Source organism: Spodoptera frugiperda, chromosome 23 (genome assembly GCF_023101765.2).
Source record: "Spodoptera frugiperda isolate SF20-4 chromosome 23, AGI-APGP_CSIRO_Sfru_2.0, whole genome shotgun sequence".
NCBI lineage: Eukaryota > Metazoa > Arthropoda > Insecta > Lepidoptera > Noctuidae > Spodoptera > Spodoptera frugiperda.
In genome coordinates, this window is record NC_064234.1 from 5,815,347 (window position 1) to 5,841,461 (window position 26,115).

Here is a 26,115-nt window from a genome sequence, read left to right on the forward strand (position 1 = left end):
AGCTTCGAACTTATATACGCTTTTGCATGAGAGGCCTTAAACCTCCGGACCACCACGACTATTGATGAATACTACATTGAAAATTATTGCAGACTCATAGTTCACCAACCTCTTATGAAATCACTTTTAAATCCGCATACATTTTGTACTTCAGTTTAGAATACAATCGACGTGTATAATAATTTTATTGATGACTACCTATTTTTAAATTGAATAATAATAAACCTATGCCAATAAGTATCTATTACTCACCAAGCTAATACTATTTTTTATCAATAGGCGTTTTTAAGCACTTTAGCAATGACGTATTTTTATAATAGTACTTAACTGAAAACATACCGAAATGTATACATACCTTTCGAATATGAGCGTGAGCGTTTGCTCAAATAATTAATTTAGTAATAACTATTTATTTTCTATGACGACAGCACAGTAGAAACACATATGCTTCGCTAGACCCAACTAAGGGAGTACCACAGGTACACTTTGTCTAATGTATACTCCCTTAGATGTCTTAACTCGCTGATTGTTATTGGATCAATTGAATATGAAAATTACGGTAATACCCATTATAGAGGAGGCCTCGGGCCATAGTCTAGTACAGTCACAAGCTATTGATTTAATTACTTTTATACATTAATTAGGCAAGAATTTTCTTTTGGAGTTGTTGGCTAACTTTATAACAAATTAAGGACAAAGCTAGAATATAACAAACAGTTAGTTATTTAATAAAAATCTGTTGCATACATTGTTATATGATATTTTAGGCACAAACTATAGCCTGCGTAGTACCTACGTCAAAACACGTAGCAAAAACGCTACGGCGTAGTCCTTCATACGCCGATTTTAAAATAAGGAACATCAAGGCAATCTATACAAATGTAAAAACATGAAAAATTCTTTATAAAAATACTTATTTGCCTTTGAAAAGAAAACTTTCCTTGTGTGAGCAATTAAAAAAGTTCCAGCCGTGCATCGAAGCGTAACAAAGCGGATATTTTTATATAAAAATTAAAAAAATATAAAGTTATTAATTTGCGCGTTCATTCTACTTTAATAGGTTTATAGAATAATGAAAACACGCTTGTAATTAAACAGCTATTTCCATCGCCGTTTTCTTCATGAATTTAAGACGAGGCTTTGATGAAAGTCCTTCATAGACCTTGTAATTTGCTTCGCATCTCTTTTATACTGATTTCCATAGGGAAATTAGTATAGAGAGATCTTTTACAGATACTGAGCTTAAACATTATACAAAATACGACGTAGTTTGAGTCATAGTTTCACAGAAATAGATCCAATTATGCCGAGCGACAACATATTGGACAGGACAGCAACACTTTTTGATGAACTCGAACTTTTTGAATTGTGATGTCCTAACTCCTACTGAATGTGGTAAATTTATGGTAACCTCCTTTGTAGAGGAAGTAAGGGAGTGTCAGACTCTTGCTGACTAAAAAAAGCAGCAGCGAGAGAGTCTCAACTAAAAAGAGCAGGAGTAGGAACGGGGTGGACGTTCTTACTCCTGCTTTTCGAGCCGAAGCCCTGGTAACCCGCTAGGCAGTTCGCAACTGCGAGTCGGCATTAGCCCTACTGAGCCCCATCTGTGGTGATCGGGTGGCAAACTTTCATAGATAGAGTGGAATCAGTGTCCTGATAACAATTTATTCTACTACGAGTATTAATTTTTCGATACAAATGTTTGCCTTATCTAATCTATAATCCTATCTATGCAAGTACTTCTTATCTTGTTTCGACGTAACTGTCGATTTCACACACATATGAATATTAAAACTTACTTGTGATATAAACAAATAAGACGAAGTCTCTCATTAAAGTAAGAATACTCTGGCTTATTTCTCTCTGTTCTTTGATATTTGATACAAAAATTTAAAATCATGCAATTTGAGTGAATAACTCAACAAACTTCATCTCGAAAAGACGCAAAGTTGTAGTTGAGTCGTTGCCACATTCAACGGATCGACGGACAAAAAATTAGGGAGGTACAGTGATGCTCTTCGTCGATGAACAGTCATCACGTTTGTATCTGACATGCAGCAGCGAAGTCATAAGTCATCGCAATCCTGGCGTTGATACGATGCGATGACGCGACGCAACGCAGCGCAAGGAACAAATGGGGCTGAAGCCTAAGATCGCCAGTTGTACAAAATGTATTGTTTTTTTTTTTTTGTAGTAAAAATTCTACATTCGCGTTTGTCAATTGTTCCAGTACCAACCCTATTATATTGGTATTTATTAAGTACCTATATAATCAGATAACAAATATGTCTGACAAAATACGGAGTAAAACCTTAATTTACTTAATTTATCTAACTTCTATTAACGCGAAAAGCTATGAAAAACTTGAATAATATATTATTACACAATGAAACAATTATGACGTGTGAATTTTGTGTCGTAAAGCGAAATTAGTCGCTGAAGGTATGTTCTTATCGTATTCAAATTTATGTGTGTTTGTCACGAAAACATGTACAACTGTTTTCACATACAATTGTAAGTGTAAATTAGTCTGATAGTGTGTGCCTCGTTGGTCAAGTAGAACATTTTGCTTAAACCGAACTGGTATTTTACTTTTCATTGATTACGAGCATGTTTCTCAATCGGGGAGTATTCTACATGACTGCACGGTTGGCGCAGTGGCTGTATGACGTTGGACAAAAAGTTATAATGGTATTTTCTGATTAAAATGATCATTATTAACCCGGAGTCTGGAAGTGCGACGGTGATTTTAGTCCGGGTTCAGAGAACAACTGAGTGCAACTGTGACTGCGCTCATACTTGTGCACTAAAATATATCCTGTGTAGTGGCATAGTCTGGTTGGACTTATATTTTCTTTATTATTCTATAGAATTACTAAGAATTGATAAAAATAAAATAGAAATAAAATCTTTTATAGCTTTCCAGGATTTATTATAATATGTTACCAGATTTTTAGAGCAAGCGTTTAAACTCTGAACGAGTAGTTTTAGCAAAAACGAATTAAATCTATTTTTAAATAAACTAGCTGACGTTTTTACGTGTTACCCAAATTTAAATACGTTTATTTTAAATACGTCTTCCCCTAACTAGTTTTCGAGGAGCACCACCCTTGAGAAAGCAAATTGCCGAACCCCACAAGCAATTTCCGATGGCTCTGCAACTACAGACGAGGGGTCAAAGTACTTCGAATACATGACAGACTATGGGCAACTTATGACATTTGATGTTGACTTATGTGATCAAAAACTTTGGTTTGTTATTCGTCATACATATATTTCGACAATATTGATATTGGAACCAACAACGTTCAAAGTAATTATCGAATAATGTAATCGTTATTACACGCTGTCAATGTTTTTAAAACATTTGTCAACTTGTATCATTAGCAGACACATTTTTTTTTTATGAAATTTTGGGAAATGAGCATATGGTTCGACCAGCGCAGCCCATGGACGCCCAACACCAGAGGTCCGTCCAGAGTCACAGATGCGTTGCCGGCCTTTTAAAAAGGAGTACACATAATCCAATCGTGTTTGTGCACACTGACTTCTAAGAGCTCAATAACCCATAGACTCTATAACAAATTAAGAGCTCAGCCGTTTTTAAGTCCATACTAAGTATCGCCAAGTGTTTTTGCCATTTGATACCTTATGATAACTAATTTAAACATCATTGTTTTTCATTCATAATCCTTTTAAGCCTCTCCCCTAATATTGACAGCTATTTATCGAGTCCGGTAATCACAATTTGATCTTTTTTACACAATAGGTCGGCAACAAACGAGGTTTGCTGGTTGTAGGACAAAAAGACCGTTTTTTTTACTGGCTCTTGATAATAGCGTCAACGACCGGAATCTGCTATAGTTAACCAAGTGACTATTGACCAGGTAACGTTTACCCAAAAAAATGGCAAACTCGGTTGTCGGCTTATTTCGGGATATTTTGTTTAGTATGAATGCAAGAGTTGCGTTATTTTTTTAGTTTATTATTAAACATTATAAATGATGATAATATTATTCCGAATGTTTATTTTAGGTTTTGTTTTATGCTTATGTACCTGTTAGGGCACATTCTTAACATAGTTTTTATTAAATTTATTATCAGGATAATTATTAATGCGAATGCGTAACTTTAACATTTTTTTTACATTATTTTAGTTTTAATTGAGTTTTTATTCCTTTTTAGATATTTTTAGGTTGTAAATAATGTGTAATCATAATAACCTACTTCAACTAAATCAAAAACATCTTTGAAATCGGTCAAAACTAAGTTCTTACTTCCCTACAAGCGTGTACTCAAAGAAAATTACTTACGTGACGTAAAAAGATATATACCTCAGTAATTACTTCACAACAATTAAAAAAATGGAAAACCCGATTATGTAGTAGAATAACGACCTTCATAAAGAATGAAGTGGCTTCAGGAGACAATAGGAAACCCTATAATAAAGTTAATGATTGTGGAAACAAGTGTTAAATAACACATTGCTCGGCTTATTAATACAATTATGTAGTTTTAATAATAAATAACTATGTACTACATAATAATGGTTCTTTTCTCATTATCTTTCTTGTTAATTATGTTTTTTTTATGGTATAAGCCGGTAAGCAGACGTATCATCTGATGGTAAGTAATCGCCGCTTGCCCATGGACACCCGAAACACCAGAGGCGTTACAAGTGCAATGCTCAGTTAGGCAGAGTTGGAATTTTGGAATCCTTTGCTCAATAGTCGCGTTTGCGATTTCTCGACCCGCAGTCAAGTGGACTCGAAAGTTTTTTTTTGTGGACTAGGGGGCAAACGAGCATACGTATCACCTGATGGTAAGTAATCGCCGTCGCCCATGGACCATGGACACCAGCAACAACAGAGGAGTCATAGGTGTGCTACCGGACTGTTAAAAAGTAATACGCTCTTTTCTTGAAGGTTTGAAGGTCGTATCATAAGTTATCCTTATTTTTTTTTAAAGTGTTTGATTGTCGTTTGGATGTTGCGACAGAAAGGGTTTTATGGTCTGATGTCTTGTCTAGACATAGTATAGACTGAGTGATATACCTAGGCCACTTTCGCTTTGACTACGCGGATGAAACTGCGGCCAACCGATGATATTTTTGTATTTAACGAAATAACTCCATGAAATTGCAATAACTTAGTTTGCGATTCCGATTATATTGACAATTTTTTCCATAAAATAAAATTAATGCAAAGCAATGTAAACCTTAGATACCTGTACTGTTCGTTATCAAAATTGTATGGAAATATGTATAAGGAATTTATTCTGAATCAGCAGATATTGCAAATGTTTCTTACATTTTATATAGATCTATATGTTCCATTCAGTCAGTTGCAGATTACGGAAGTACTGATTTCTCTTATATTATAGCAGACGTATTCATTTAGTCTTTTATTTCCGTGTTTATTTTCTTTTGACACTCATAACACTATGCCGATATATTTGATAACACATAACACATACTGAGTTACTTCACACGCTCGTATCTATGTAAACAAAGATCCAAATTCCGTCTTGTTATTCCAATTAACATTCCAACATTGATATCTACCACGGAATAATGATACGGCTGCCAATCTGTACAGTATTTGATAAAAGATCAGATGATAAAAGTATCTTGTTACTGTTTGTCATACTTCTTAGAAACTCCAAGTTCATAATCTCAGTTGCTTTAGCGTACTTAATCTCCTGAACTCCAACGATATGACGTCGAGTGATAACAGTAAAGTACATTTATATAAGAAAAATACGTACTTTGAATACAAAGAGCTCTCAGATGAGGAGTGAAGCGGTCTCGTGCGAGCAGGGCCGGCGCGGCCGCTCGGACTGGCTAGCACTCAATCAGCACAATCTAGTCGGCGAAGCACCGGCACTCATAACTCAAGTACATAATGCACTCTCGGACAGATGCTCCACTTATTCATCTAATATAAAATAACCGCAACACAGTTACACACCGAATCGCCACTTTCGACGGTTCCTTTCACTGCAAACATCCAAATAGCATAGCTTTAAACCTAGCCTTATTATTGTCTAAATTCATTGCGGCCGGTCGGCTAGATTTACTGTCCACTGCGGCTCAGTACGTATCGGAGCGAGCTGCGGTACCAACGAGTAGGCTTTCGCAAGTTTTCATTGAACAATAAATGTGTTTATGTCAGGAGAGTATTATTTGTTTATAGCGGCGGTATGCGGAGCGGAGCGCGCGGCGGCCCGAAGGGAGTGCGCGCGGCTGCTCAGCGGAGCTACCGGCTACGACTACCGCTGACTTCCAACGAACTGTACCGAACCTAGCCGAGTATAGTACATGCTTACCGCCAAATCGTGTAGCGTCGCTCTCTCTTACACTTACTGTTATTTGAGCAGGTAAAGCGAGATATCAATAGAGTTACGAAAAGAAATTTGAAGACACGGCTTATCAACTATCGAAACTGCACGCTGAGTTTGTTTCGTACGATTCTTGCAAGCAGGTGACGTTGTGTGTTGCATGGCGTGCGGACTACAGAGACCTGTTTGTGTACCTCGGCACAGCCGCCACAAACCAGCTTGGTGTATGTCTATAACATTAACATGACTCAGTTGTTTTGGCTAGTTGATCGTAATTGTATATCGTATGACACGAGATACTCGCACAGCTACTTTATGTCCGACTATTTATTAACTGAATCATTCACATGGGTTCACGTACTTTGAAACAATATTTGTCTCAGCAGAGCCGCAGATTTATAAAGTCTTTACTGCGAAATACAGAGACCGCGGAAATCTGGCTTTAGAGATTTCGCTTCGCAGATCTGACGGATTAAGTTCAAAGCCTACAGGATCCAAGTTTAGAGTCCATTTTAAATATAAGTTTTAACAAAATATTTATTAGATTACCCAGTCTTCATGTAATTAGATTTTTGTACTACTTTCGAATACTGACCAGTTTTGTAATCATCAGTTTATTCGTCGCTTCAATGCTGGTTGCTGCTCGATTTTGTCAATAGTAAGGTATATTAAGTAATCTTTTTATTTATTTGCCTATAACTGTGTCGGCCCTTGGCTAGGAAGTAGGTATTTTGTACCGTAGACTAGTTTAATATTTCAATTATAAAAACCTTCGTATTTATGATGTTAACCTTATCGATTGTAATTTCTTGCAAATTCAATAATGTACAAAATGTACCTACGTGAATATAAAATGAGTTGACTATCTGCAAAATGCTACGCCCGCCCACGTGTTTCTGCGAGGCTTATTAATATAATTACTGCCTTACATATAAACGGCGCTATCTTTACTTCCGAGGAACAAGTAACTATGTTACTTTAGTTTTGTTAGAACATCTAACATCTAAGATTGAATATTTAAGAATAACTAATGCAAAACTTGAAGGTTTTGTAATTTGGTGGTATCTATATGACATAGTGGTCGTAATAGAGCATATTGAAAAAATGTGGTAGAGATTTGTATCCCCAAGTCGGATAAAGTTTGATATAAAGCTTGAAATTGTATTCGGTGCAGTACCTATTAATGGATCTAATCATAAAACAGTCTTTCCACCCCTAAGTATATATGGGAGATAAATAAAAAATCTTAAATTTTGTCATTTAGTTTATTTTGTGAAATAATTATATTCTCTGCTCATTTACTCTATATCGTTTTATTGGTAGGATATAGGTATGTGCAGTTTATCGGCTCTCCAAAGCTGTAAACTGTAAATGTTCTAAAGCCCCGATTATTTTATCGGTTGGCAGTAAATCTGATATAGGCACCATTTTGTCTTATCAGGCTATAATTTTTTTTATTATTAAGTCTTCTAAATACCGTCTCTACGTATAGATAAAGATTATAATAGGGGAATTTCTTTTAATGACGTAGGCACATTATGATACCCGGAGCTGCGGACTGTCTAGTGGTTACCGGCGGTCCGGGTGGAAAAACAGGAGTAGGAACAGGATGGTTTTTAGTCAGTAAGAGTTTGTAAGAGAAAGACAATCAAGAAAGAGTCAGTACCTAAGCGGGAGAAGTCATTGGATGATTTTCATCCCCTCAAAAAGGTACTTGCATTATTACATATTTTTCTGACGGATGACGAAATAATTTGACTGTTTAAACAGGACTATATAAGTACATTCGTATTACATAGCGCTAAAATATAAATGCCTCAATGAACGACATTTTAAATAGTATTGCAAATTACCTATTTCTAAATATACTAAAAACTAAATATTTGTAAAATATATATGTAATATTCACTATTTAACACTCTAAAGTGTCAGTAATTTCGTTAAAAACTAGCATAATTTGCCTACATTGGCAGTAAACTGCTGAAATGACACTTTGGTTGCAAAATAATTGCAATATGCATACTCATGTATTTACTGACACGTCAGTCGATCATCGACAAATATACTTTAAACACAATAATTTGCTAACTACTGCAAGAAATAGTTACTAAGTCAAATTGTGTTTTAAGTCGTACGTGTTTAAATAAGATTTGGTTATTTCGTTAGTGAAGAAATATTATTTACAAGATTAAGTTATTTCGTAAGAAAAGACATATTATTTACTAGTTCTTCAGCTTCAGACTATAACCCCTGTTCTAAATTTCATGCCGATCCCTTCAGCCAATTTGACGTGATTGAATGACAAATACACAAACTCACAAACATTCCAAAAACGTGCAATATTTCCGAAGATATAATATAACTAGGACTGTGAATGGGACTACTTAATTGACACATTATGACAATAACATAGCTAAGTATCAGTAGAAATGGTCACATAGTTTCACAGCTAAGCTATTACATCTTCGTAGCATAACTACATAGCACATCTCTGGTACAAAAGCATCTATATCGTAAGAAAACGATTCGAAACTGTAATAATCATAAATCAATGAATACTCACATAAAATATAAAAATGTCGTATTTTGTAACAAAGTTTAAGTAGATGGAATGATTTATGATGGAAACAATGTAAACAACAACTTTGTAGGTACTCGTATCTAAATTATTGATTGAATCTTGTTTACAGAGAAACTTTGACGATCAATATTTATAAACAAACATAGGAACATAAATATTTCATTAATTTCCCAAAGGTAAAACAAAGCGTAACTTTACACGTAATTACGTATATTATATTAGCCAAATATTTATTAATCCCCTTGCAATATTAAACAATACAATTGCTAAACCAAAATTTACGACGAAGCATTGCTTTAAAATATCACATTAAGTCACTAGTATGCATAAAATTAATGTAACTAGAATTAAAATACACAATTGACGTAGTCTACTAAACCTATACTCGTTTTTTTTTCTGTTTCTTTTTTATGGTATAAGGCCGTAACCGAGCAGACGATCCGACAGATTGATGGTAAACAATCGCCGCCATCGCCGTTCATGGACACCCGAAACTCGAAAGGCGTTACATGTGCGTTTAAAGGCTATTGGGGAATCGGTTATTGGGAGGGTGTAATAAATTGGGCCTTTGGTAACCTCATTCACACAATGAAACAACGTCAGTTTTCTGTGAGGTCGTGGTTCATCTGGATAGTTCTTTTTTGTAAATTAAAAACGTATCTGTTACAATTTTATCACCTAATTAATAGACTCGACAATATTTCCCTATCTAGACCTACTCCTATACCAAACTCGTTCTACCCCTATAAATTCTGAAATCGATAAACCTTATAATACAATGGCTTTTAAGCTTTATATAAAGGCCGTATGATAATCCTTGACACCATCACACATGGGATTTAACGCTAAACCCATTAAACATGTGAATGATGGTAATTACACAGTAATTTACGGTAAAACATGTATTATTTACCGACTCAATATTTGCCCTGAAATTGAATTGAAAGCCCAAGGGACGGTGCTTGGTACAGTAATTATAACAATGTAATTAATACGTGAATAATTGAGGCCATCCGTGTCTTATATTATTAAGGATCGAAGATGGACCTTTATTACCAAATACTACTTTTAAACAAGTTTTCACTTAGGTAGGAAAAATGTCAAGACTGTCTGTATTAATTATCTCTGTTTAAAAACGATATCTTAAGTAAAAAATACAACATAATGCGCAAAGATAATGATTATTTTCATATAGAATAATCGTAACAAAAGGTATACTTGGAAGGAACACTTGGAAGCAAAAAAACGGAGCCACTTGCATTTTTATCATTTTAAATAACTTTCTACAACTCAAAAAATAATTCGTTTTACAACAAATTACTCTCATTTTAGAGGTTATTAAATTGCCTTTTGTTCTGCAAACGTAACCAAATAATAAAATACTTGTAACAGAAAATATTGATCAAGAAATGAAAAAGAACAAAACGCCCGTCTTTTCCTAACTCCGTTTCTTTGCCTCCAAGTGTATATTCCTCTGAGTTAAGTAGACGTGAACGTTATGTTAGTTAGTAGGTACATAGTTATGTAGTATAATTAGTATATACTACTTTTCAGCGGTTATCTAACCTCACTATTTTAAGTAGCGAGTCTTTCTCTAATTTATCACTTCAAATTAAAATACTTAAATTTAGTCTCAGTCAGTACCCTTAGTATGAGTTTGCTTTACGTTAAACGAAAACGAAACGAAAGCGTGTTCGATGCTCTGATTGGCCTTCGCGAATGAGCCAACCAATGAGAGCGCCGAACGCGTTTTCGTTTCGTTTTCGTTCAACGTAAAGCAAACTCGTACTAAGGGTGCTGGAATCAAAATTATAATAACCACATGCTTGGCAGCTACATAGACGGCGATTTAATTAAAGATATGATCTTGAAAAGCCACTAAAATAACGTTAAACAATGTCTACTTTACATTGAAGCAATTATAATAGTGGTAAGCTGCTAATCCTCTCATCACACGGATCAATAATCCATTTCATATTGTTTACATTACATTAACGAAACTGTTAATTGATTTCGTGATGGGCTGCTAAGTAAATTGCTTACTTTGTAATTTGGATCGAACATAATTTTATGTTTTTTATGGTATAAGCCGGTAAACGACCATACGAATCATATAATGGTAAGCAATCGCCGCCGCCTATCGAGACTCGAAACACCAGGCGTTACAAGTGCGTTGCTGGCCTTTTGGGGGTTAGGAATTTAAGGGTTGTTGGGGAATCGAGGACTGGGACGTTTGGGAAGGAGGGTAATAATTGTGCTTTCGGTAACCTCGCTTACACAACGCAAGCGTTGTTTCTCAGGCTTTCCCAATCCTAGAAAGAATCTTCAATCGCTTCTCCACGAATATTATAACTAAGAAACAAATCAGGAAACAATTAAAAGAAATCAAACAACGAGACATAATAAGTAAAGGAAATACACAATTAATTTATACTCTAAATCAAAGGCCATAAGGTAAATTATTATAATTAATGGGCTTATTGATGCAACTAATTTATTAAGTTGTTTACACATACGTATTTTTCGATACAAAACCGAAACAATTTACAAATAAACTAATTGAACTTGTATTATAATGTATTTTCGTATGTCGTTGTTACAGTCATGGCGTTTGTTTATTTTTCCTTGTATTTTGTTATGGGTTATAGTTATTACAATTACTTGCGTATACCAAAGCATCACGCTTGCTTTCCTAGTAAGGGAAGTCAAAGGTGCGTAGGTATCTTTTGAAGAAACCACGTGTTGTTTTTGATATACGACGAGGATATTATGAAATCAAAACGGATTGCTTGTAAATGAAGATCAATGATAGTTTCAATGACGTATTTGCTCTGAACTACTACTAAACTTTGATTCGTTTTACCTAAGCATTGCTATGTTATATGACAAAATAAAAAAATACGTCTCTAAAATTTTTTCATTATCTAACTGACGGACTAATTAGATTTTTAATTTTCATACCTCGTCATCGTCCCTTTTTACTACACTTGCAAAATATGTGCATCGTTGCATTTTAAATCTAATGTGTTATTTTTTATGCTGATTTTGTGATTATTTTTACACTTGATTGAGGTTAGTATGTACAGATATGTTGTATGTGTGTCACATTATTTTCTTATTATTGTCACGTACTAGCTTTATAAGATTTTATTGCGCAGTTTATGCATGTTTATTTTTGCATTTTCTCCATTTTAATAACGGCGTTTTTTCACATTTCTGTATTTTATTTTATTTTTTTGTATTTCGCATTTTTCAAGGCAAGATATAAACGACATAGACGAATGACGTCACAAAACAGACATCTCCAATGATGTGTACCAAACCTGTTTCCAGAGATGAGATGTAGCTGAGATGTCCATTGGAAAGTTACACGTGAATCAACACACACAGGTAATGTTGCCTCCTTAGTGCTCAGCTAATTTATTTTCGTTAATGGTTTTACCCAGATTTGGAACAGGTTCGTGAGGCTGGTCACATTAATTGGGATATTCCCGCTAAAACACGTGCCTTATAAAAACAATAAAAAAATATATTGATAGTTATTATAAATATGTTGTAAAACCAGCCTCTTAGGAAGGAGAACTAGAAAATGAATTTTGTACTATTTATTTATATGTGTTATTTATTTTGTAAATTCACTGCATGTAAACAAAATTACTAGTAATCTGGCCCTTTCAGAGGTTATTGAACTTTTGGGGAATTAATTGAGTAGGTACCAACATTATAATTATAAAAAGATCACAACGATTTAGGTTGTACCAACAATAGCAAAAAATTCACCCAATTTCCAAGTACAAGTAGGAACAAAAAAATTGGTACCTAAATTTAAAGTCTGTAAATAGGTACAAGAACACTAGAACTAGAATTACTAGATTATCAACAATCTTATTAGATCATTCGATGTTTTCTATTAATAGATGTTATGACAAATATTTTTAATCATAATATTTTTCACCTCTCGATTTTGCATTTTCATTCCAAAATAATCTTTACCCATATCGTTTTATGCTAAAAACACATCACTTTATTCACAAGACCTTATTTAATTTGAATTTTCTACAATTTCCACAATTTCTTAGAAGCCCAAAGTAGATGGATGATCAATCAATTATATTGCCTGCCTATATGTGCCTGCCTACCTGGCTTCCTAAATAAATCGCATATAATATAACGCATTTTCACACATCGGTATTGCATGACATAAACGTAAATACATTTGACATACTTAACTAAGTTGTCAAATGTATCAATCCTATATTTTTATTCATTAGTTGTAACTAAAGCGTTAAAATGCTTATTGTCAAAGCAGTAGTTAGAAGAGCTGCGGATAATTTAACGGATTATCAGGGCTCCGCTTCGAAGCAGGAGTAGGAACGGGTTGGTTTTTAGTTATAAGAGGGATTCGTAGCAATTGGCATTCTATTGTCTCTCCCTGCTGCGGACTACCTAGCGGGTTTACCGGGGCTCCGGCTCGAAAAGCAGGAGAAGGAACGGGGTGGTTTTTAGTCAGTAAGAGTCTGACACTCCCTCTCGCCTCGCCCAGGGCGGGAGAAGTCATTGGATGATTTTCCCCCCTCAAAAAAAAAAAAAAAAAATTGTCTCTCCCTACCCCCATAGGAGACAGGGGTGAACTTATGTATGTATGCATGTAAGTTATGTGATCTACACGTGTTTTCAACTGTAAACCATAATAGTATTACGGTAACAGTGTACATTAGCTCCCATTTATTAATTAATTAATAATGCATGGGTCGTCGTGTATGACACGTGTATGCCAATTAGAGGGATCTATCGTGTTACAACATCTTTTGGGAATTCATCCAGAGATGTCATAGTTCTAATAACAATTACTACCTTTTTAGTTATATCTATGGGACTTGAAATACAGGTCGGGCAAAGTTTTATATATTTTTTTATATAGAACTTAAAACACGTATAACTGAAAATGAGTGACATTATGTCAGTGTGTTTGTGTGTGTGTATATATGTATGTACGAAAAGGTTACTGACCTTTTACCTGGCTTAAATGTCAATTGATCTTGGCCATTAACAAAAGAGAAATTGGAACAATTAATTGTACTGTCAAAAGGGCAGCGACCCATTGTATTCGGCGGCTAATTGTCAGTTGATTATTTAGCAAAAGTGCTTGTACTGTAATCATACTTAGTGAACAAATAATCATTAATCGTCATACATTTGTGAATAAAGCGGTATATTTTATAGTTTGTTCTCTTTTGAACTGTATAACTTGGGTGCTGCTTTAGATTTTCTTGATACTTCATGATTTTGTAGCCTTAATTAACTATTTATAGAATAACTAAATACAATTTTTACCGAATTCAAAAAAAGGAGGAGGTACGGTCGGATGTTTTTTTAATATCATAAATTGACGAATGAGTTAAGAGACGAATGTGAAATTGATGAGCAAGACATCCAGTTTAATTCTCACCACTCCAGATTGGGCAAACTATTTGTTTAATTTTACAATTATAAAGATTTGTATCACTATGTCTGTATAGCCGCTATGTATCAGATAACTTTGAATTAGGAAGGTAATTTATATGCACTATCTATCACATAAGTTTATCGGGCACTTGTAAATGAAGGTGGTCAAATAGGCGCTTAGTGTGTCTGAGTATATTTTTACTTTACGCCACTTGGCCTATAATTCTTCTATGGGATTTAGGAACTAAGAATATAAACTAAAGCTATATAAAATAAGAACATTATAGACAACAGTATAATATGTTTACAAGCAGAAAATACGTCATTATCATTTTCTCGTTCGTGGGAAAATTATAATATTCCTTTGTCCACATAATTTAATCACCAGCTAAGTGAGGTTCTGGTTGAAACCTACGCATTATTTAAATATGCGTCCCTTTCCCTAATTATATTCATGCGCCTGCTAATTTATTTTAAACCTTTGTTTTTATGGGGATTTACATTAATTAATGTCTCTTGTAAATAGCGACAGAATAAACAGACAGTTAAAAAGAGCTGTGACGACTAGCATCATCCCTAATGCCTTATTTACACTACGTTAATATTAGGTGGCACTCTCTTGCTTCAGTCCAAAAATCGAAGTTTCATACTACACTCGAGTCAAATTGGTCGAGTAGCGAGTACGAATAAAATAGATTAAAATGGAAATGTGAACTACACATAAAGTCGAGTTATATAGTCCTTAACAAATTAAAAATTCGTACTTGCTACGCGACTACTTTGTAGCACTATTGACACCATTACATAAATCTCGTGTTAATTAATTGTATTACCTAAAAGTATAGCTTACCTAACCTTCATGAATGAAATCTTTGTTAAAACCTTTATCAATTTATTCAATATCACTAAAATACTACTATCGCGAAATTATACCTTAAAACATTAGATCTTAAAAGCTGTTGTTTTTTGAAGGGAAAAAATCATTCAATAACTTCTCCCGCCTTGGACGAGACGAGAGGAAGTGTCAGACAGACTCGTACTGACAGAAACCGCCCCGTTCCTACTCCTGCTTTTCGACCCGGATCTCCAGATCTTAAAAGCTTAGTTCATTAATTCATACCAGATTCCTAACATTCAACACAAATTGAAAGGAATGTTATGATGCCATGGGAACACTTAATTTGAATTCAATGACTATATCTCGGTGTTAAGTAATAGAAAAAGATGCATAACGCGTGCAATAATGTCATTCTTTATTAAAAAAGTAGCGATACTATGAGCCTTTTAACAGCTAATTGCCATTCTTATATCTTCTAAGAATAGGTACTGTTTTTATTAATTTAATGACTTTGATTTACAGCTCTTTGATGTGCAGCTTTTTAAAGCGCATTATAATCTTTATGATTGAATGATAAGTTTGACTGATGGATAAATTGATACAAACTTACATTTTGCATATGATAAATTGATGTGTCAGTTAAGTTAACAACAACTTAATCAGATTTTAGCTGAACCGGCAAACTTCGTAGCACCTTTTTTTCTCGCCTAACCTAATCTAACCTTCCCTGGCCTTCAAAACCAAAATTGGCCATATCGATCCAGCCGTTTTCGAGTTTTAGCGAGACTAACGAACAGGAATTAATTTTTATACATAAGAAGAAGAAGTCGTGTTTCGCGGTATGCTGCTCATGAATATGAGCCTCTAGCATGGCTTGAAACTAGTCAAGTTCCTCGTCAATGCTCATGAATATGAGCCTCAAGCATGGCTTGAAACTAGTCAAGTTCATCGTCAAACAGTTACGTGAGTAACCTGATAACATTTAATAATTAATTTAGTAACAAGGGTTTACATTACACAATAAGATATAGATTTCTTCCATTGCCATTGAAGCCGTTGTATCACAATATTGTACTCAATACACCCACGAGCAGAACAAACAGACTCCATTCATAACAGAGTTCTTAGGCCAATCATTTCGTGAGCTCGCTGATTGCCCTTGATTGTACCATTGTGTGCGCCGTTTAGCAGTAATGAAGTAATCGTTCAATTCGTATGATGTCCACTATGTATGGCCAGAGGCGGACTAGACCTAGGGAGCGCCCTAACAGTTTATACTGTTCATAGGCGCCTCGCATTTCATATCACCGGCTCGAAAAGTAGGAGTAAGAACGAGATGGTTTTAGTCAGTAAAAGTCTAACACTCCCTCTCGATTTGCCCAGGGCGGGAGAAGTCATTAAATGATTTTCCCCCTCAAAAAAAAACACCACTCTATGGGCCCAGTAGGGTTGATGCCGCTCCGGTGATGCGGACTATCTAGCGGGTTACCGGAGCTTCAGCTCGAAAAGTAGGATATAGGACCGAGGTGGGTTTTAGCCAGTAAAAGTCCCTCTCACATCACCCAGCCCGATTTTCCCCAAAAAAACAGCCACTCGGGAAGTTTGGCCCGCGCATCTCAGGGCGCCCCTCTGTAACCTGGCGCCCTAGACACCTGTCTCGTTTTCCCTAGACATAGCTCTGTATATGTCCACTTTACGTGCAGTTTTGACGTATAAATAAAGAGAGTTGGCTTCGACCTTCGGTTAAGTAAACATCGGTTTCTCCGTATGTTCGCGATGATGCACAAGTTACGTAAATAACACGTTTTTATATATACATATATGTTTGTATGTATGTAAAGTTATTATATAGGACGAATATGAGAATTGCGATGTCGACATATACGTTTGCGCTTGTGACAGATGCCTTATTGTTATTATATTTTTAATTCTCCGTATGATGTTGATGACTTTGCAAAATGGACTTAGGTGGTTACGTCTTAAAGTCTTTTGTTTCGTAATCTCGGAGGTGTGACGAGATTTTTAATTATTAAAGTTTGTTTTGAAGGCCTTTATGAACAGATTAGGTATTCAAAACTGTGTAAACAATTAAATATAAGTTCTTACCAATTTATTGATGTCATAAAAAGTATAATGAGTTTAATTACATAATGTCAATTACTAGCACGTGCGCTTTTATTTATTTAGTACTTATATGCATCTACATTCAATAAGACCTTGTAATTAATTCATAAAACATTAATTAATTGGTATAATTTATAATTTAAAGCATAAATACTATACCTATAATAGCAATTAAAAAATATAGGTAGATGATAGATATGGTAGCCTATATCTTAGTTATATCATCTACTACTACTACTACTATAATATATAGGTACATATAATACATATTATGTATAGTAATAACCTATCCATATTTAACTATTAACATGATATTATCCTCGGTCGTTTGATATACGTAAGTAATTGGTATTAATTGAATTTACAACTAAGTATATCAATTAACAAATACTCGTATTTTGAGTAAATAAGGATAAATTATTTTGAAACTATGTAACTTTAATAGATTCTTGTGGTTTCTATTAATGTAAGTAATTTAATAATAACCATTAATGAGTAGACATATATAAAACATAAGTAATATTTTAACAATACTTATGAACTATACAACGTGTAACAAAAAGGGGGTATACATATCAAGTACACGGCTTCTAGATAACATAACAAACGATACGGTAAGGGTTTTTTAAACTCATTTTTTCATGGTACCAAGTTATGAATTTTTCAAATCGCGCCGCCGCGTGATTCAAAATTAGGTAGACAGGTACTAGGCGATCAGATTGACAGAATAAATGTTTCTTAATATTAGCGAGTGACCCCTGTGGTGTTGTGACACGTTTGTATGATTTAAAATCAAGAACCATGCGATACCCTTTTTTTAAACGTATTTTAAGCTGAAACTTCGTGTAGAGACTCTTTTCAACCTGTATTCATCAGCGCTTCTTGATGTATATGGGTATTTTGTTACACGTTGTATATAGTTGTACATACATATTAAAGCAGGCCTTTATGAATATTCGTAATAGATTTAGAACTACAGTTAAATAAAAAGTAAAATATATACCATTCTTTCTCATCAATTTCGTAAGTACCAACAGACATCTTCAGAGTCCTATAAACCCAAAATGGCAGGTGCTAAGAACACGAGTTGCGGACTACCTAGCGGGCTACCGGAGCTCCGGCTCGAAAAGCAGGAGTAGGAACGGGGTGGTTTTTAGTCAGTTAGAGTCTGACACTTCAATATTCCGGTGTTTTCATGGTTGTATCTACTGTAGATCCTGGCTTACAGGAGTTGAAGCGGTATGGGAGGTTGTGGCGGGCTTGTCCCTAAAAAAAAGATTCTGACACTGCCTCACGCCGCACCCAAGGCAGGAGAAGTCACTGGATGATTTCCCCCCTTAAAAAAAAACTAACACTCACACGCTATATTCTCTAATACTCATCTACATCATTTCGTAAAGTCGAGGTTACGGCAATAGTGATAACGCTATGATAAGGTTGCACTATTGACCTATGACGTTACTCTCAACACTTGCCCTAAAATAGGAGCAGATAACACAATTAGTAATCAGCTCCGGAACTATAGATCCTGGTCTGTATCTTATCTGTTTAAGTGTCGTAATGGTTGGGAATTGTTACGCTTTCTAGTGCATTATGTGCAGTGTTTGTAAGTATTGGTTTAAGTAAAAGCAACTACATATATAAGTTGTGACTCGTGTTTTGACGGGGGAAAATCATCCAATGACTTTTTCCGCCCTGGGTAAAGCGAAAGGGAGTGTTAGACTCTTACTAACTAAAAACCACCCAGTTCCTTCTTCTGCTTTGAGGTGGAGCCCTATCCTGTTAAGTTGTCCGCAGCTCCGGATATATAACTTGTACCTAATAATATTATTTATATCTGTGGTACAGTTAACAACTGCCAGAATAAATTATAGGGAAAAGTCTAACAAGCCATAAAGTACTAAAAAAGACATAACCAATCAGTAACCACAATGAGAAAGAAAAAAAAATACGGGTAAAATCCGAAAATTTACTAAACGAATGAAGTAACTTCTCCAATAAATGTTATGGGGACTATTCACTTTATGAATTAACTTAGGTAAGTGCTCAATATTTCATGAAGTACTTTTGCACCTTCTACAAACATACTTTGATAAGATTGTACTTGATATGGTGCATGTGTAATGTTTACCGAAATATTGACACTTATATTTCTTAGATTGATAAATACGACATTATATATAATATTTGGGTTATTGCATGTTTTCACTTTTAAAAGGCACCTAACTAATTCTCTTTTTTTTACATTATGTAGAAATCTAGTCATAAATCAGCATCAACATTAAGACAACCGTAAAACCAATTACACTACACTGAGCAACGGACATCAAATCTAGCACATTAACTACAATTTTTGTATTATAAATATATCTTTATATATGTCTACAGCAAAAACGTAAATTACAACTTCGCATACACATAAATCATAGACAATTTAAGTATTCAAACTTTTCGGCGAATACAAAACAGCATTGAAAAATAATATATTATCAAAATAAAAGTTTGATTTCAATTATTAAACTCATACAAATTTTAATCGAAACAGGTAAATATTTGTACTTAACTAATGTACGTATTGACAAACAACATTAATATTCATAAATTAAAAAGTTACAAGTTAAAATCCAAAACCACGTTCTGATACGATGATAATATAAATAATTAACCGTAATCCATTAAACTATTAACGACTTGAATCAATTAAGGGAAACCATTTTGATGATATTCTTAATGTGTTAACTGTCATATTGGTTTATTAATATGCGTCAATCGGATCTTATTCAATGTGACTTCGTAGGTTAATTCACTTTTAAACCAAAATAAACAGAACCGGAGCTGCGGACTGTCTAGCGGTTTACCAGGGCGTCTGCTGCAAAAGCAGGAGTAAAAATGAGGTGGAGTTTAGTCAGTAAGAGTCTGACACTCGCTCTAGCCTCTTCCAAGGCGGACGAAGTCATTGGATGGGATTTCCGCCTTAAAAAGAATTAACATTTGATAGAAATCGGATAGCAGTGCATTTTTTAGCACCTGAGCTCTTACGCTTCAAACCGATCTCGGATTTTGATTAAATTTCGTATACAGACAAGGTATGAGCTAATTTGGCTGACAATACACTTTTAATCCCACTGGTAAGCGTAAGAAGCCGCTGGTAAAGCCAAAGAAACTAGTGCACAATCTTCTAAATCCCTACACGTGTATGTTCTGTTCACATACTTAGTATTTACATATAGTTAATGAGTCATGAGTTTGTCATTTTAAATCTTTATTCACAAGGACTGTCTCTATGTTATTAAAAGTTGGAAGTATGCCGATAATAGCTAATAGATTATAGATAAGGACAAATCAATTATGTTAAAGCATTCTTGAATTAATTATTTGAAATAGATACATAACTATTAATTATACGTACTCTAATAGATCACGACTTCCTATAAAGTTAACATATTTAATCTGTGGTAGTGTTTCTTTTTTAATATTTATGAACGGTTGCGTAAAATAAAACCATTAGTTTCAAAATACAAAACTTTATTCATAATTCGAAAATGCAAAAATATATCTTAAATTACTAGAATTGGTCTCACAAAGTTAGATGCCTGTTCTAGTAAAATCCTGTATCGCAGGCGTGAGGTTGGTAAAATACGCATTGATTTCATCGTGAAGAGCTAAATTGCGATTAGGAGCTAAAATCAACTATATTTTAGTATCTTCCTAAGGCTAAGAACTCACGGTACGATTTTCACCCGCACCCGCCGTGCGCCCAGATATTTTGTTATTGTTTATATGAGCGTTTGTAAGCGTATACATTATAAGATAGATAATACTTATTATGATTTTTATCAACATCAATGGTTTCCAGTACACAGTAAAAACTATGAATGAGAGAAGTATTCTCATCTGTTTATAAATGTGATTTAAAGACAATGGTCAGTAGGTATTTATCGCATTGTAATTGTAGACGCCGCAAGCATTGCCGAAGGCTGTTTATATAATTAACGAGTGCTTGTCCTATGACTGATTTTCTTAGTTCATTGAATAAAATTATAATCTTTGTTATAATTTAAACGTAGAGAGAAAGAAAGAGTAGGACCAAACAAAGGTAGATAGATTGTGTGAATCATGATGTAAAAGAAAGAAGTTTTTGATAGAATCACGTTTAATAGGGGAAAATAGTTAATTTTTGTGCTGACCTCATGTTATAGCAGAAAATTAAGGCAGAAAGAAGTAACATAAAACCTCCAAATTTTAAAGATAAACGTACAGAGCGCCATCTACAGTTAAAGTTTAGTGCAAGTGACAATAACAGTCATGACTATTATAATACATTATTTTTAGAAAATAAACTTGTTCTTACTATGGTCTTTCCTAATAATATATTTCTTCGTGTTTAAAAATAAATCTAGATTACGATCCGGTTTTTTAAAAACCTCACAATCCATCAGACGAATTAAAAATAGAGCTAAAACTAGACAGCAAATATTATCAAGAAGTTTATAGGGGAAATCTATAATAATCGTTTGTAGTCTACAAACGTACTAAACCAATTTACTTCCTACCTGATCTTTTTTCAAGATCTCACCAAAGATGTCAATATAAATTCTGCAAGGGCAACCATTACTGGGGTTTAGGTACTCCTATTATCCCTTTACGAATTCCTTATGTTGCAAAACCATTAAGTAGTACCTAAACAAGGCGGTAACAGTCAAAACGTTACCAATTAATAGAATGTTTTAAGCCCGTACAGTTAATTATTACCGTGCTCGCAGCATCTTATGTCATACTTGAAATTGAGCAATTTGCTCGTCGCTCGGCCTAGCTGGCGTGATGGTATGTGGCGTCAAGTGCCTGTCCATTCTGCCTTTGAGAACCGACTTTCGAAAGTTTAGTTCTGTCTTTTGATAATAGAAACAGATGCTGAATTGATTGAATTCATATTTCTTGATGTCCCACTTACATAGATTTATTAATTAACAGGTTTCTATTATAGCACTAGGTCAATAGGTATGGGATTTACATGTCAGTAGTAGCGTCATTTGTTGTGATACATCTTTAATCGAATCTTAATCAAGAAAGTGTGTAACATGTTGTTAATTAAGCCAAATGATGATCTATTGCTTCGCCAAATTCAATCTAAACCTGTTCATCAGTTTAACGGAAAATAGTAAACAAACATTCATACAAGCTCAAAGTCTCTTACAAATTTGGTGCCTAGTATAATTGCTTTACGAGAATATGAATTTAGAGCAATATCAGAGAATTGTTTATCACGTATTCTAATAGATGTCAAGTATTACTTAAAGTAATTACGTTCTGATTGATTTGTCATTAAACTAGGTCTAGGTGTTACTCACTTGTTGTACTCGTCAGTTCTCCTTACATAAGCACGTGTGCCCGTTTTTTACAGGCGCATGAGCACGTTCACCGAGCTCCTCATAAACCAGATTTCGACATTTTAACACTTATTTTCATTGCAACACAACACAGGGAAAAACACCTACACAGCCAAATTCCGCGGTCGGTTGACACACGCTTGACCGCTTTCGCTCGTTTGTGCAAACACAACCTTTCGCACTTCTTCAATGCGGACACTATTTCAAACACTATTAATTTTACACAGTGGCGCACTTTTTGGGAGATACACTGGTATATGTTGAATGGATTGTTTTGAAAAAATCCGTAGCGCGTTGCTCAAGCGCACGTGAAATCACGGGTATCGGAATCGGAACGATCGATAGATAGCGCGTGCGACCGCGGGCAAGGAACGCGCGTCGTTGCAGCAGCGACACTGAGAGAGTGCGCAGTACGAAGCCGGCGGCGCGCGCGCACTCCGGAGAGGTGGCCGGCGACGCTCTTACAATCACCAATAAAAACAGCCAAACAGACTGGCGCGATAGCGTCCTACAAACGGTCGCCGTACGGAGGCCGCGAGCGCACGCGCACTCTCCATAACTCACTTTCGCTGTCAGATGTCCCATTTTCATAACATTTTCTCTCAAATTTCATATGACGGACAGATGAAACCACAATCCATCTGCCTGGACGTGCGATTGCATTATACGGTGCTGATTCATGCGGCAATTCTAGACCACTAACAGCCTATACACTCCTTGCTATATTACCATAGGTATTTCGGTATATGACAAGCATAAGGAACATGACTACATAAAGTGCAGCGGCAGTAGTGGTTGCGTCAAATTAATGTCGTAACGAAGAATAATGATTAATTTTATGATACATACTTACATCCATACTTTAACTCACAGTAGCAGGTAAAATGGTCATTGCAAATCATCATCAGCACCTGTCACCAAAGTATTGGAAATTTGGTGAATAGGAGTGAAATTACCTATTGGTTTTTCAAGATATTGGGTATATTTTTCCTTTCCTTTCCTTAAACAGTACAAAATAAGCTAATATTTAATTCAATTTAACCGTCACGAGTCTTAGAGAAAAAGCAATTAAAGCTTTCTCTATACGGTTTGGTAAGTTTAGACTTGGGATTCAATTTTTCTCTCTATGTTTTCCTTCACTGTACGTTAGGGGCCCATTATAACTTTGGCGATTATAATTTTGAAGCGGACACCTTAACCCGATGTATATCGGAACGTAGATCTACGCGAGACACAATGTGTTTTTTATTGTGTCTCATATACCGGCAGACAAGCCTTAATCTCCGAAACTTAACATACATAAAAAGCATATACCTACCTTCATTTCATAAATACAATCACTTTAGAATCAACTCAGGTCTTAGTCCAATAGGAGTAGAGTCGAACTATAAACATATTATATTACGATCCTTACGTCTACTCCTTTAACATTGCCGATTTTACTTCATTCACAGGTACTAAATAATGTGTCATTCCTTTAAAACTTCTAGAACCGATGAACTCACTTTGGTTCTATAAAGGGAGATACATGAGTCATACACAACGTAGCTTTACATTTTGCAGAGATATGCAATTCCGTGAAGGTACAACGTAATAGGCCAAAGGCCAGGCCTGTGGTTTGTCGTCAGATTTCTGATACAGAATTATTCAACTATAGAAGGTATAAATATAGGCATTCGTAACACACAATGTAAGTATTATTCACAGCTTAATTATTGATGTTTCTAACATGTTTGTTAAAACATTTTACTTTATATTTGGCTAAAAGATACCTATGTAAAAAATACCAAGGAATCAACGTAAATAAAATAAAAAAAATATTAAAAAGTGTTAGTAAAAGTCCCTTACTAAGTTTTCTTATTCCTATCCCTATAACAATTTTGGGGAGGTCTCTCTCATTGCTCATACACTCTTAAACTTACTTCTCATAAAGTATAAATGCTAAGTTAAAGTTATGTTATTTATTATTCTACTTCTACGAAATACCTTAAAAATCAAGTCAAGTCATTTGAATCCTTAACATTTCATCAAACGATTTAATAATGGGTTTTTCCCCTACTATAGTTTGTAACATCTACGTTTCGATGTAGGTAATTCATAATGCGTAAAAGAAATGATTAGGAGTTAATTAGGTGCCATAATGGATCCACGTTTAATTATCTTGTGACGATATCTTTCGCTATGTTTATGTAAAACTGTGACGGTGGACCCTTTGCTCATTAATTATGATAATTGTAGCTCGTACCTACTACTCAAAGTTCAGAAAAAAGGTTTAGACTATGTCCATTGACGTAGGTACTCCTTACATTAAGTTAATATTGTCATTTGTTTTTTTTTTTACATTTAATGGGTCGACGTTTGGTCGCTATCTCACCTGATGGTAAGTGATGATGCTTGTTTATCGTTGCTTGTTGAAAGGTTGAGAAATAACTTAGTAATTGCTTGGTAGATATGATAATTTTATTGTGATGCCAATTAATAAGTTTCGTAAAATAAATTATACTAGAGTAATTACAGCCTAAGACCTTCCAAATCGAGTATATGTTCGCACGGCAATAAGCCGGAAGATCCCTTTTTACATTTTTTGAATTAGTCTATGTACATAGTATTTTAAGTGTGGAAGAGTCATGTTTCGGCACGAATGGGTTGACTCGGCCGGAGTGATACCACGGCCTCACAGAAAGCCGACGTGAAACAACGCTTATGCTGTGTCCCAATTACCACCCTTCCCAATCGCCGATTCCCCAACAACCATTAAATTCCCAACCCCCAATAGATGCGTCTAGAAAATCCTTCGGGAACAAGCATGATATAACGTACGCCGGCTATAGGTATATTTACAATCCAAAACACAACCCAAAAATAAATTAAACTCCAACTACAACAACAGTTGCACTGAAAATTTAAATAAACAAATTACATTTTCAAATAGTTAGAACTAAAACTAACAAAAACGGAAATCTAATTACATTTGGTATCGTGTAATCTAATTTGAATTATTCAGTAGCAACACATTCGCTGTGACGTGGGGCACTGACAACTGACATATATCTAGATTAGGGGCAAAATGGCGCGGAAACTGGAAGTATTTGCTGAAGGTTTAAGGGTGCCTTTCTACCAAAGATGTGATATGTTGCTATACTACGTAGATGTAACAGCTAAACTGTAATACTATGTGACTGTTATACTGATACTAAGCTATGTATATGCGCCTGATCCGGAGCTGCGGACTACCTAGTGGGTAGTCCGGACCGGGTGGTTTTCAGTCAGTAAAAGTCTGAAACTCGCATCTTTCCATATAAAAAAACATAGCTTAGCTGAGTCCGTTTCCACCAGTGCTAAGCTGTGTACCAATGAATATGATTGGTGGAAGCCTAATGCATCCACAGCAACGTAGTATA

At 34.9% G+C, this 26,115-nt stretch overlaps 1 protein-coding gene and 1 long non-coding RNA gene across 5 annotated transcripts in view; one reads left to right on the plus strand and one right to left on the minus strand.

The window, feature by feature from the left end:
• Positions 1–23,127, minus strand: part of LOC118266592 (diacylglycerol lipase-beta) — a 107,819-nt gene extending 84,692 nt beyond the window's left edge. For 2 of the 4 annotated variants that reach the window (XM_035580022.2, XM_035580021.2), the window contains exon 1: positions 22,676–23,127. The gene's annotated coding sequence lies outside the window, so the exon portion shown is untranslated. Of the gene's footprint in view, positions 1–5,766; positions 6,303–22,675 lie in introns of those variants that run through there. The other 2 variants (XM_050703013.1, XM_050703014.1) reach the window with 2 other exon arrangements.
• Positions 1–26,115, plus strand: part of LOC126912169 (uncharacterized) — a 242,111-nt gene that overhangs the window by 73,870 nt on the left and 142,126 nt on the right. The gene's annotated exons all lie outside the window — the stretch shown is intronic.